The following is a 12,303-nucleotide window of genomic DNA, read 5'->3' as shown; positions in this document are numbered from 1 at the left end:
TCACATTCTCATTCTACGAATTCTTCCATCCGAATTCACTTGCATTAATCATCCGTCTCCCTTAGCCTAAAAGAGCATAATTATGGGGCGTTCAACTGAAAGATTTCGTTTCGTTTCAATAGTATAAAATGAGATATGGATAGCTACCGTGAAATTTACCCTTACGCGTGAGGATGTTAACGGATTCGCTCCGTTAACGAACCCAGTGGAGATAATCGCTCTCTCTACCTTCTGCAAGAAATAGAATTGAAAAAATCGCTCCCGTTCAAGATATATCGTGTGGAGTACATGCATACGGGCAGGCGTACTAACATTTCAGTAATATTTTAAGTCCAATTTACGTGATCCTAATATACAAATGCTTGAAACCTGTTATTAAAACTTCATGAAATATATTAGTTGCTAAATTGAGCATTTGATAGAGAAGTCGATAAAGGGTGTAGCTACCGAGAGGACAAGCCGGGTTCCATCCCTGTTAGGATGGGATTTATATGATCTCATTCTATACTCGTTCAAATGTACCTACAGTACGTAGGTTTAATTCAGTCTTTGTGAATGAGTGTCTGGAAAAACCTGAGGAAAACTCTTTTAAAAATAATAAAGACGATTACGTGAAGCTTACTAAAATTAGTAAAGAGATTGAGTTGGGCTGTGACAAAACCAACATAACTTGCTTTGTAGACTTAATTTGCTATAATCACAGTCTCCCTTAGCGTAAAAAGCACAACCGTGGGACGTTAAACTAAAAGATTTCATTTCATTTCATTTCCTAAAAGGATCATATGGTACAAATCAAGTTCCACTGTGTCGTTTTCAATGAAAAATTCTCTCTGTCTCAAAAATAATCTAATGGTTCCAACCTGCTATGAGGGAAGAGTTTGTATTGCTTTTTCTTTAAAAAACAAGCTTTAGTACATTTTTGCTTGTGCTCAAAGTCATCTCTCTGTGTGTATGTATCTGTGCGTTGGTGTATGATTTTGAAGTAGCAGATGGAGCTTGATCCTATTTTGTGATTTTTATTTCTTCCTCCGTTAAAAAAAAAAATCTACCTTTTTTACGTTTCTTCTTTGATTGTATGTTTGTACAGAAAGTTTGTTACTGAATTCTCTATGCCTGTGTGTGTGTGTGTGTTATTTGCGAATTTTTCAGTCTTGAGTCGTCCATTCGATGGAGCATGAAAAACTATCTGAAAGAAAAGATGGAATTCTTAGCGTCACTTCTACTGTTCCCGAGATATTGGCCCAAAAAGTTCCGATTTCGGGAGATTTAAGGAGCTATATATCTCGGGAACCTCACGTCATAGAGAGATGACATTGATGTTAATGATTCAATTTTGACTCCTCCATTCGATAGAGCATCAAAAACTATCTTAAAGACGTGATGGAAAGGAATGTTTCACATCACTCTTATCGTTCCCAAGATATTGGCCAAGAAAGTTCCGGCCAAAAATGTCGGGAAAAATTTCACCTACATTGCTGCCAAGGAATACCTAATAACAACATTCCTATTTACTTTGTGTGCACAGTATGGCAATGACGACATTATAGAAATAATTTAAATATAAAATTTCCATACAATTTAAACTTTTAAATCATTTAAATAACATTCACTGGCTCAAATAAATCCCGGGGGAATGAGGGGGACATGTCCTCTCAAATCTTGGAACTGAGCCGACTGTCCCCCCCAAAAATCCGATTTGAAATGTGTTTTTGGGAATAAATGTGATTATTATTAATGTCCGATTGCCACAAAGGAAAGTGAGATGAAATTGAGTCCCCCTAGAATAAGCCTAAAATCTACCCGCCTCCCAGCGTTGAAGACAACTCTGCTCCCCTGATACGTACTCCACAGAATTATTTTTCAATTCATCACATCAGGGAACATCACAAAAAAAAAAAAAAAAAAAAAAAAAAAAAAAGGAATGGTTCTAATGAATTTAATCAAATAAATATAATATACCATTTCAAATAAACTACGAAAAAATTAATTCATTTTAAGATCGTTTTGGCAATGTTCATCGAGCATTCTCAACTGTTTTTGTTATATATTAGTTTTTTAAAATCATTATTTATATGTTGATCATCAGGGCAAAACTTGTGCTATAAACTATTAGAGGTCTGCACGGACCAGAATTTTTTAGCCCGGGCCCGAGTTGGCCCATGAATTTATAATGTGAGACCCGACCCGTGCCCGAAATGTTTTCGCAATTAGACCCGAGCCCAGTCCGAGCTCGTGTTATAATCAAACGAGCCCGAAATAAGCCCGAATTACGGAAATCTAATAATTAATGCAAATTTGTATTTTTATTTACAGCAATTAGAGGTTTAATTTTCTAGTTATGCTTTTAAAGTTCTCCAGAAAGAACGGTGTAATAAATGTCGCTGTACAATATATTTACATAGTTAGGCCCGAGAAAAATAGTTGTATATTTAAAACTCTACGGCCCGGGCCCGAAGTGATGTATGCTTTGTAGGTCTGAGTCTGGCCCATGGGTCGGGTTGGGCTTAAGCCCACGGGCTCATCCCATGCCCATGCAGACCTCTATACAAAGTTATCATGAGTTAAGAGGCCTAATCACTGCGAAATTAAAACACCGCTAATTTTATAATAATTGTGTGATACCTTCAAGTAGATAAAAGATAATCGAAATGTGGAACAAGAGGGCCCCACACAATATTATTTTGCATGAGATACTGTTATCACGAGTCACCTAATAGCTTTCCGTTTGCAGTCATAAAGAAACACGAAAATTAATGCCGATTTTGTAAATGGCTGGAAATCGAAAGCAGATAAGTGACTCGTGATAACGATATCTCATGTAAAATAACAATATTGTCTAGCGAGCTCTTGTTCTACTTTTCGATTATCTTTTATCTATTTGAAGATATCACATAATTACTGTAAAATTAGCGGTATTTTAATTTCGCTATGATGGTGCCTCTTAAAAGCCACTTACTTTTATGTCCTAAAACTTGCCTGTGGTTACAATTGATTGATAGCAAAATGCTATATTGCAAAACGAGGAGACGTACATTCAGAAAGCCTCTTTATCCATCACAACACGACCTAGGATCGAGTTTAGTCTCCGAAATTACTGAGAGTAGACTGAGCTTGCAGGATGCAAGTGAAACCGCCTACTGTGCTTAGAGAAGGGGCCCCTATTTATTAATAGCGGTAATGGATTTATATCGCATTCCCTTCCCTCATAATTCATGTTCAAATTGTTACCACTTCCCCTTGCTTCCACTTCAACAAATAAACAGCTGAAAGTCTACTTTCACGAGGGAGGCGAGAAGTGCTTTGTCTTAAAGGATTACGATGCAAGTTTTGACACACACACAATCATTGCAGAGTTACAGAAAGAGGACGCTGGCTCCCTGAAGAAACAAATGGCTTTTCCTTTCTGGGCATCCATCCCTCCATTGACTTCTGCAGATGGTAGTGAAACCGGAAATTAAAAGTGAAGCTGACAGAAAGAGGATTAACGGCAGCCAATTTCCGAAATCAAAGGCGCGGCACGGCGTCAGAATATCGACTTCGATATTTCTGTGTCCTTCCTTGTTTTGTAACGAAAAGTGTGGGCTTCCATTGAGGTAATCTGTTGAGGAGCAGAATGAAGTGAATGAGTGCTGCGATGCAATTTCGAAATAATTTTAGTTTTAACATTTCAACAGGCAACGTTTTCCACATAGTCACCTGAAAACAAGCAGAAATTAACTAACTTCAAACATCTAGATACGTATACGAAATGTTGTAGGGGCTCTTATAATTGCTAGGGATATCAATTGAAGAGATGGAATACGGTTTGATATTTTGGCCATGATTTCTGCACACCAATATCCCTACTCTTGGTTGGAAATAGAACTGTTATCACTTGTGAATCAATCACTATTGCAGATCGCGCCCTGAACAAATGAAAGTGCGAAGCCAATAAGAGAAACCAGCGTGATCAACGAGTTCCTCCAGGAAAGATGGTTAGAAACTTCATATTTTCATCACATATCCCGTGTATACTAAGGAACAAGTATGACTTTAGTTAATAGAGAAGTAACTAAGACAATCTACTAATTTACACTTACCTTTTCAGGAAGATCGATTAATTATGCCAGGGCTTTATGATGCATGAACAAAGTAATCTCTACTGAATTACACCTGCCGTGCTAATCACACGTTGATTTGTCAATTTACACTCATATTTTCAGAAAGATTGATTTTCTGATGAGTCAACAACATAATCTTTACTGAATTACACCTGCCGTGCTAACCACACGTCGATTTGTCAATTATACTCATGTTTTCAGAAAGATCGATTAACTATGCCAGGGCTTTCAGACACAAAACAACGTAGTCTGTATTGAATTATTCCTGCGTGCTGACCGCACGCCGATTTATCAATTACACTTATGTTTTCAGAAAGATCGATTACCTATGCCAGGGCTTTAGGGTGTGTCAACAATGTGATCTCTGCTGAATTACACCTGCCGTACTAACCACACGTCGATTTGTGAATTATACCCATGTTTTCAGAAAGATCGATTAACTATGCCAGGGATTTCAGACACAAAACAACGTAAACTGTATTGAATTGCATCTGCCGTGCTGACCGCACGCCGATTTATCAATTATACTTAAGTTTTCAGAAAGATCGATTACCTATGCCAGGGCTTTAGGGTGCGTGAATAATGTGATCTGTGCTGAATTACACCTACCGTACTAACCACACGTCGATTTTTCGATTTCTATGGTTTTCAGAAAGATCGATAGGGATTTATGATGCATGAACAACATAATCTGTATTGAATTACACCTGCCGTGCTAATCACACGTCGACTTGTCAATTATATACATGTTTTCAGAAAGATCGATAGGGCTTCATGATGTGCCAACAACGTAATCCTTACTGAATTACACCTGCCGTGCAAACCGCACATCGATTTGTCAATTTATGCCCATGTTTTCAGAAAGATCGATTAACTATGCTAGGACTTTATGATACGTCAACAACGTAATCTGTATGCCGTATTAACCACAGGCCAATTTATTTTATCTTTATGAAAAATGGATGACAATATTGTAATATGACTAAAGCATTTTGGTGAAGGGCGATCAATATTTTATTGGTTTTGGCTCAATATTTTGTAAACCTTGTTATATTAAATGCAAATAAAATTCAATCCCCAGTCTGGTGCTGTAGGTCATTCACACATGCAAAGAAATCAAGGAAGTCTCATAATAATTTAAAATTATGTCTAGTTAAAACATTCTTTTAAATAGGAAATATAAAAATATGTTACGTAGCAATGTATCAAGGAAATAATAACACTTCCTACTTCACGTTATGAAGTAAGTCTAAAAATGTAATGGTAAGCGGAAGAAATGACGCTACCAAAACTAGGAAGAAAAGGTAGGTGAACGAAAAAGAGTAGGGAACTAGAGAGAGTTCTGAAGTGACAGTCTGACTGGAAGGATCGATATCTCAAAATTTTCACTCGTCAAAGTCTGGGTGAGTACAATGCTGGTTATTAATTAATATCACACTTTATTATTCGACTTTGTCTCAAAATTCGTTTAATTCTTATCCTATCTTCAAAATTCATTATGACAGTTATTGTAAATTTTAACGTAAGGCCTCAGCACCAGATTTGGGTAATATTCTGATCTGATATTTCTACTTTTATTTCTACAATCTAAACCATCCATCTTAACTAATTATTGCTCTACCTAAAGGTTTAATTGGTTAAGTTTATTATAAGAAAACCCTTCAAATTGCCCCCATGCTATTATGGTTATTAATACATTGAGTTATGTGTGGATAAAATTGTATATGTCAACGTCCGGATTTTCGGTCCAATATGTTGGCATATGTTAATATTGAACAGATACGCTAGGGTATTTCAAAACAACACCGACAACGTTTGGGAGGTGATTCCTTATACAAAAATAAGACAAAAAGATTAAATAATTCCTTACACCAAACTGGGTGCACAAATGCTTCCTTTCAGCGTTATAGACTGCCGAAAACATGAAAAAATGAACTTTAAAGGTCCATAGCTCCAAAACTATGGGACTTACCGTAGTCGGGTCAAGACTTCACTTAGGAACTAGTATGTGCCCTATTTAAACATCCATGTTTCAGAATCCTGTAGCATTTCCGCAAGAATTTCTATAGAGGTAGTTGGTGAGTACTTCAAATTGTATGCCCGTAGATAAGCTCTCTCCATAAAAATTGTTGCGTGAGTACCTTAGGATTCTGGAACATGCATTTTTGGATAGCGCACATATTTGTTCCTAAGTGAAGTCTTGACTCGACTACGATAGGTTACAGAGTTTTGGCGTATGGACCTTTAAAATTCATTTTTCCATGCTGTTCGGCAGCCTATAACTCCGAAAGGAAGCATTTGTGCACCCAGGTTGATCTATACATTTTGTCTTATCTTGACGTCAGGAATCACCTCCTAAACCTTGTCGGTGTTGTTTTGAAACACCCTGTATATAGTACTAAAAAGAAAATGACAACCTACCTCTCTTTCAAATGCCGTATTCTCACTGCAGCATTTGTTAGATTGAACAGTATTTTGATAGAATATGGAGTACAGGAATATCCAAGGTTTAGTTTGCAGGCCACGGCAAGGCTTTCTCCTTAATTTTTTTTTGTCTGGATGAATGGAACAAAATAACAATACAAGGGGTTTTTACTGGGACACTAGTTCAGTATATTGACAACAGCAATTTAATTTTTATCAGCTCCGGGGAGGGGTGATTGGCCAACGAAAGTATGCCTGGAAGAAACACAGATCACAATATTAGCTGACAGAGTTCTTTTCTGTGTCCCAAGTCCTTTCACTAAAAAATTAAGTACTTAACATGAAAACGCGATTTAAAAGTGCTTTAAATAGCACAGATAATTAATGACCTATGAACATCTTTGAAAAGTTAATGTAGCTCGCATTGTTCGGAGAGTTGAAGATTCCTGGCATAGTACATAAAATTCCTTTCCATCTCATTACTTCAAATGTCCATTCCCAAAGCACAGCAAACTACTTTATACTTTTCTGTTATGAATGGGCCGCGGTGACTCAGTGGTAGAGCGTTCACCTCTGGTGCATAAGGTCCGTGGTTCGATTCCAGTTCGCGCCAAGTAAACTTCGTAGTGGCCAAACGCTGTGTGCGCTGGTTTTATCCGGGTTCTCCCGTTTCCTCCCACTTTCCTCATTCCACCAGTTCATTCATTTCTCATTATCACTGTCTCCTTTAGCCTAACCGGCATAATCGTGGGACGTAAAACTCACAGATTTCATTTCATTTCTTCTGTTATGAATGTACTAGTATTTCATATCCAAGCCTCAGCGAGAATTTTATTGTTCTGTTTCTATGAGAACAAACACATTTTCTTTTAGTTTAACGTCCCACGCATATGCGCTTAAGCTAAAGGAAACGGAAATGATGAGATAGATAACGGTAATGGTGGAATGAAGAAAGTTGGAGAAAATGGGAGAATTCCGAGAAAATCCATGCACACGGTGTTTGTTCTTCAGAAAGTTCACTTGGTGTGGACTGGAATCGAACCAGGGAACCGATGTGCCAAAAGTGAAAGTTCTACCACTGACAAGGGAACATCTTATATTTTTTCGATAGTAGCATTGCCCAATCAAGCAATGCGTAATTGATAGAGGAGTGAAGAAAAGTGAGAAATCCAAAGTTTTACGGATCGACACCCAGAAACACAGAAGATACAGAGGAAAGAAGGATCTAGAATCATGTGAAGATAGCAATGCAAAAGATACACTGACACAGAAATAATTTCAAAATGGTTAAAGTAATCAAAATGACATTTATACAACAGCATAGTAAGCAAGCATTGTCCCCACAGATATGCTCAATAACATCATAAGTATTGCAGTGTTGCCAACTGACCAGAAAATGAAGTTTTATTAAATAGCACGGAACACAAATTATAACATTTAGAAGATCTAATTATGAGCAGAACCATACCTGTGAAGTCTTGATGTACAGTGTTGCCGCTAGTAGTTACTCATCTTTATCCATATCACCCGTTGTTTACCAAGAAGTTGAAATTTAATCATTGAGTGGATGAAATATTGATCCGTTACAAAATAAAATTTACTACTACTGCTACTTACTACTATTACTACTACTACTACTACTACTACTAATAATAATAATAATAATATGAAATCTTTAAGTTTTACTTCCCACGATTATGCCGGCTAGGCTAAAGGAGACAGTGATGATGAGGAATGAATGAAATGTGGAATGAAAAAAGTGGGAAGAAACGGGAGAACTCTGAGAAAATTCACGCACGCGGTGTTTGTTCACGACAAAGTTCACGTGGCGTGAGCTAGGCTCGAACCATGACCCCATTCATCAGAGGTGGGCGCTTTATCATTGAGCCACCGCGGTCCATAATAATAATAATAATAATAATAATAATAATAATAATAATAATAATAATAATAATAATAATAATAATAATAATAATAGACTCCGATCTACAAGAGCTATTGGATGCAATTGTCGAGAGTATCTATCTGACTGAAGTACATACTCAGAGCAGAGATGACCACTTTGACCTAACCTCACTCAACCTCACGCTCACAAACTCATTTCGACCTCACGCTCACCTCACCGGTCTGATCTCACGCTCACTCAACCTCATGCTCACCTCACCAGTCTGACCTCATGCTCACATCATTAGTCTGACCTCACGCTCACTCAACTTCACGCTCACATCACCAGTCTGATCTCACGCTCACATAACCAGTCTGACCTCACGTTCACTTCGTGAGGTTGAGGTCGAGTGAGTGTTAGTTCTCAATTCGTGAGCGCCGACCTCATGAGTTTGGACACCTTTGACTCAGAGTATTCGTTTTCATGTTGCCAATACTAAACCAAATACAGTCACTAGACAAAATACAAGAAAGTCGCTAGTTTCTCGTCAAATGAAATTTTAAGTCGCTAGAGATGTCGCTGAATAAGAAAATAATAAGCAAAAAACACATGTTAACAGAGTGTATTACAAGTAATAAGGTACCCAACTCTCCAGAGTCCGAGAAAACCTCAAATTCTTTAACATCTTTTGCTTTATGTAACACTTAAGGTAGAGGGTTGAGATGATACAGGGTGTGAGCACTGAGCCATTGTTGTAGTTAACTTAATGGTTTCTTGTTTAAATTTCTAGGTGTTAAAGTTCTGTCCAAATGAATTTAAGCAACGGTGAACTTTTAAAATGGGATTTAGTATAGCCACTCCAAGGTTATTACGCCATTTGGATTTTACTATGGTGTCACTACTAAATATTTGTTCCAGTTTTGCTTTAGAGTGGGACAAAGATAAAACTGTGAAAGCTAAATTACAAAAATCGCCGATTGAGTTTGTATTCCCAGCATCATGGTATTTGCTATGCTTTCCCATTGTAAATTACGATGGTACGCCCTTGTTGAGGAATCTTGTCAATTTATTTTTGTATTTTTGTCAATTTATTTTTGTATTTTTTGTATTTATTTTTATATTTTTTGTATTTTTAATATTTTTTAATATTTTTTATATTTTTGTATTTTTATGTTTTATATTTTTTGTATTTATTTTTGTATTTTTATCAATTTATTTTTGTATTTTTGTCAAAATTATATATATTTTATTAAGACGTCAGATTTGTCGCTCGACGCTAAGATTTTTATTTTGTCTCCAAAGAGTGTGAAATATAGTTAGATATAACGACCGAGTCGCCAAATTGACAACACTTGGTTCGTTTCAATCAGGGCCAGCCCTAGGCAATTTGTCGCCCCATGCAATGACATCGTTTCCACCCCCTTTTTTCAGAAAGAACAAATCTTAAAAGTCACGATTTTAAGTAGGCTACCCCATCATGAACAACGAAGGGGAGGGAAAGTGCACTCGCACTCAGAAAGGCCTAAATACTACAAATACAATCTCGTTGTGTCTGTTCTTTTCTTCAAATAATAATCTATTATGTTAGTGAAAAATAAAGCAAACACACCTGCAGAAGAAAGATGGAAATACTTTTTATAGAATTCAATATATCTTCAATCTCAATAAAATATCAGTTTGCAATTCCAGTGTAACCAGTTCTTTTATCTTTATTTGTTTCACATCTGTTAAAAAAATTAATAAAACCTGTTTCCACCTTCAATGATAAGGAACTTGTAACAAGGACAAGACTAGTTTTCATATCAATACTGTGATAACTGACTAAATAGAATAGGTGTTAGCTACTGTTCGAGAACTGAGTTCTTGTATTTGACAACACTCAAGCAATTCATGTTGGGACTTGTTTGACCATTTGCTTTAGCATGGTCCATATGACCTCAAACTAATGTGACCTAAACATGATTAATGTAGTATTCAAATAGAAGGTCAGATTAGTAAATTTAACTACCATCATCATGAAGTCTGTTTCCAATAAGAAATATTTTTTAAAATAATATTTTTTATAACCGATTTTGCTGCCCCGTGCAAATTCACGTGTTGCAGATATGGTAGAGCCGACCCTGGTTTTAATTATACCAGATGATTATCGACTTATTACATTTTTAATCAACTTTATTTTTCCCCTCTTTTCAACCGACCGATTTAAAATTTATTTCCGCTTTTCTATTTCCGAAAATCTTTAAGAAGCACTCCTTTTCCGATAGGAACAATATTCTTCAAAACAAGACAGCACATTTTATAAATAAAAACTGATAATAAAATGTAATAATATATTATTAGTTACTTACCTTAATTGATAATATAGAATATGAGAATATTCCGATTGAAAATATCACTTCCACTCACGTGCTTTAGTATTAACAGATGCGCGCATTGTGATAGGCACAACAACAACGTAATAGGGCTGAATATAGAGAAAGCTAACCTTGACGCCTTATCATTATGTGTACACAAATGTTTGCTTATATCAGGAAGGAATCATATGAGTAAAACGAGATAACAAAAGATGCATATTGAAGATAAAGGATGAGCATAAAAATATGTTACGGACGGGTGTCCAGAGCAAACATTCCGAAGGCTTTGTACTAATATGAAAGTGTTTTCATTTGGACGTTTTAGCTGTTGGATTTGAGTTGGCCTTACTTGTCACAGAAAAATGTTAAATTTGTCTCTTTTGTCTTAAAATCGGATTATTCTGTTTTCCTTTTAAGTTCTTTTTAGTCCTATTAACCTCTAAATATTTTAGAAACGATAAAGTAAATATTTCTAAAAGTGATATACCTCTGGACGCAATCTATTTCGATTTATCGAAAGCATTCAACTTTATAAATCAACACACAAACTCAAAAGTAGATTCAACAAAATTCGATATTCATGAAACATTTTTATTTTTAATTACTATAAAATATTTGTAGCTTAAATATATAAAACGAGAATCATGCCTGTTGGTCTCTACAGTTGTAAAACATGGTCGCTTCCTCTGAAAAGATACATTTGCGAAGTAAAACATTCGTGTAAAATTCGTGTAAAATTGATTCAAATGCTAAGTTCTCCGCTGCCCAATGTGTATTGTACTAATTTTAGCGGCCCATACCGGTAATTTACATATTTATGGACCCTCATAGGCTATATTCGAAATTCAATTGTACACTACTATAACCTTGGACACAAAATTGCTGTTAGTTTCTTTAAATTTAACTGAACATGAATGTGGGCATATGCAAAACAAATTGGATCAAGTACTGCTTCTCTGACACATGTTACCCACTCCGGCCGCCATCTTGAATCCGCCAAACTGGATTCAACTTTCGGTTTTTCAAATAAGAATAGGTGCAAGTGATACATCAAATTCAAGTATAATTTTCTCGGGAATTCATTGGTGTAGTAAATTTTACTGTAGCTTGTACCGTTTGCAAGGTATGTTAAATGTCAGGCACTTCACGAATATTGAACCAAATAGAAAGTTGTGCAAGGCCCCGTATGTACATGTCGTGTTTTATCATTAACGAGATATTCTCTGAACGTATATGCATACAGACACACAAACGTCAATACGGAAATGGTAGGTCTTCAAGTAAATCACGTAGTATCTGGATTTACGTTAGGCATTTTGACCATAATACAATATTTCCCTGTTATAACATGAAAGTAAAAACGATCACTCACAGAATGTAATAAGATTATAACACAGATGTTCAAAGAGTTTGTTTATACCTACAGTATTTTTCCAGTTAGAAATTGTTTTAATTTGTCAACATCAAAAACGTAAGTGTAAATGATATTACTCTACAATGTCTATTCGCGAAATGCCTGGGGGGATTTAACATGTAATAC

The 12,303-nt window shown here is 36.1% G+C and overlaps 1 protein-coding gene across 4 annotated transcripts in view; it reads right to left on the bottom strand.

Moving 5' to 3' along the window:
• LOC145670229 (putative peptidase C1-like protein F26E4.3) overlaps positions 1–12,303 on the bottom strand; it is a 402,759-nt gene that overhangs the window by 234,436 nt on the left and 156,020 nt on the right. Inside the window, exon 1 of one of the 4 annotated variants that reach the window (XM_081738664.1) lies at positions 10,758–10,776. The exons of 2 other annotated variants lie outside the window; for them this stretch is intronic. The gene's annotated coding sequence lies outside the window, so the exon portion shown is untranslated. Of the gene's footprint in view, positions 1–10,757; positions 10,777–12,303 lie in introns of those variants that run through there. One more of the 4 variants, XM_081738647.1, reaches the window with a different exon arrangement.

Source organism: Thermobia domestica, chromosome 2 (genome assembly GCF_964235325.1).
Source record: "Thermobia domestica chromosome 2, izTheDome1.hap1.1, whole genome shotgun sequence".
In the NCBI taxonomy this organism is placed as follows: Eukaryota; Metazoa; Arthropoda; class Insecta; order Zygentoma; family Lepismatidae; genus Thermobia; species Thermobia domestica.
The sequence above is the reverse complement of the archived record's forward strand: the minus strand, read 5'-3'. Positions and strand labels throughout refer to the sequence as shown.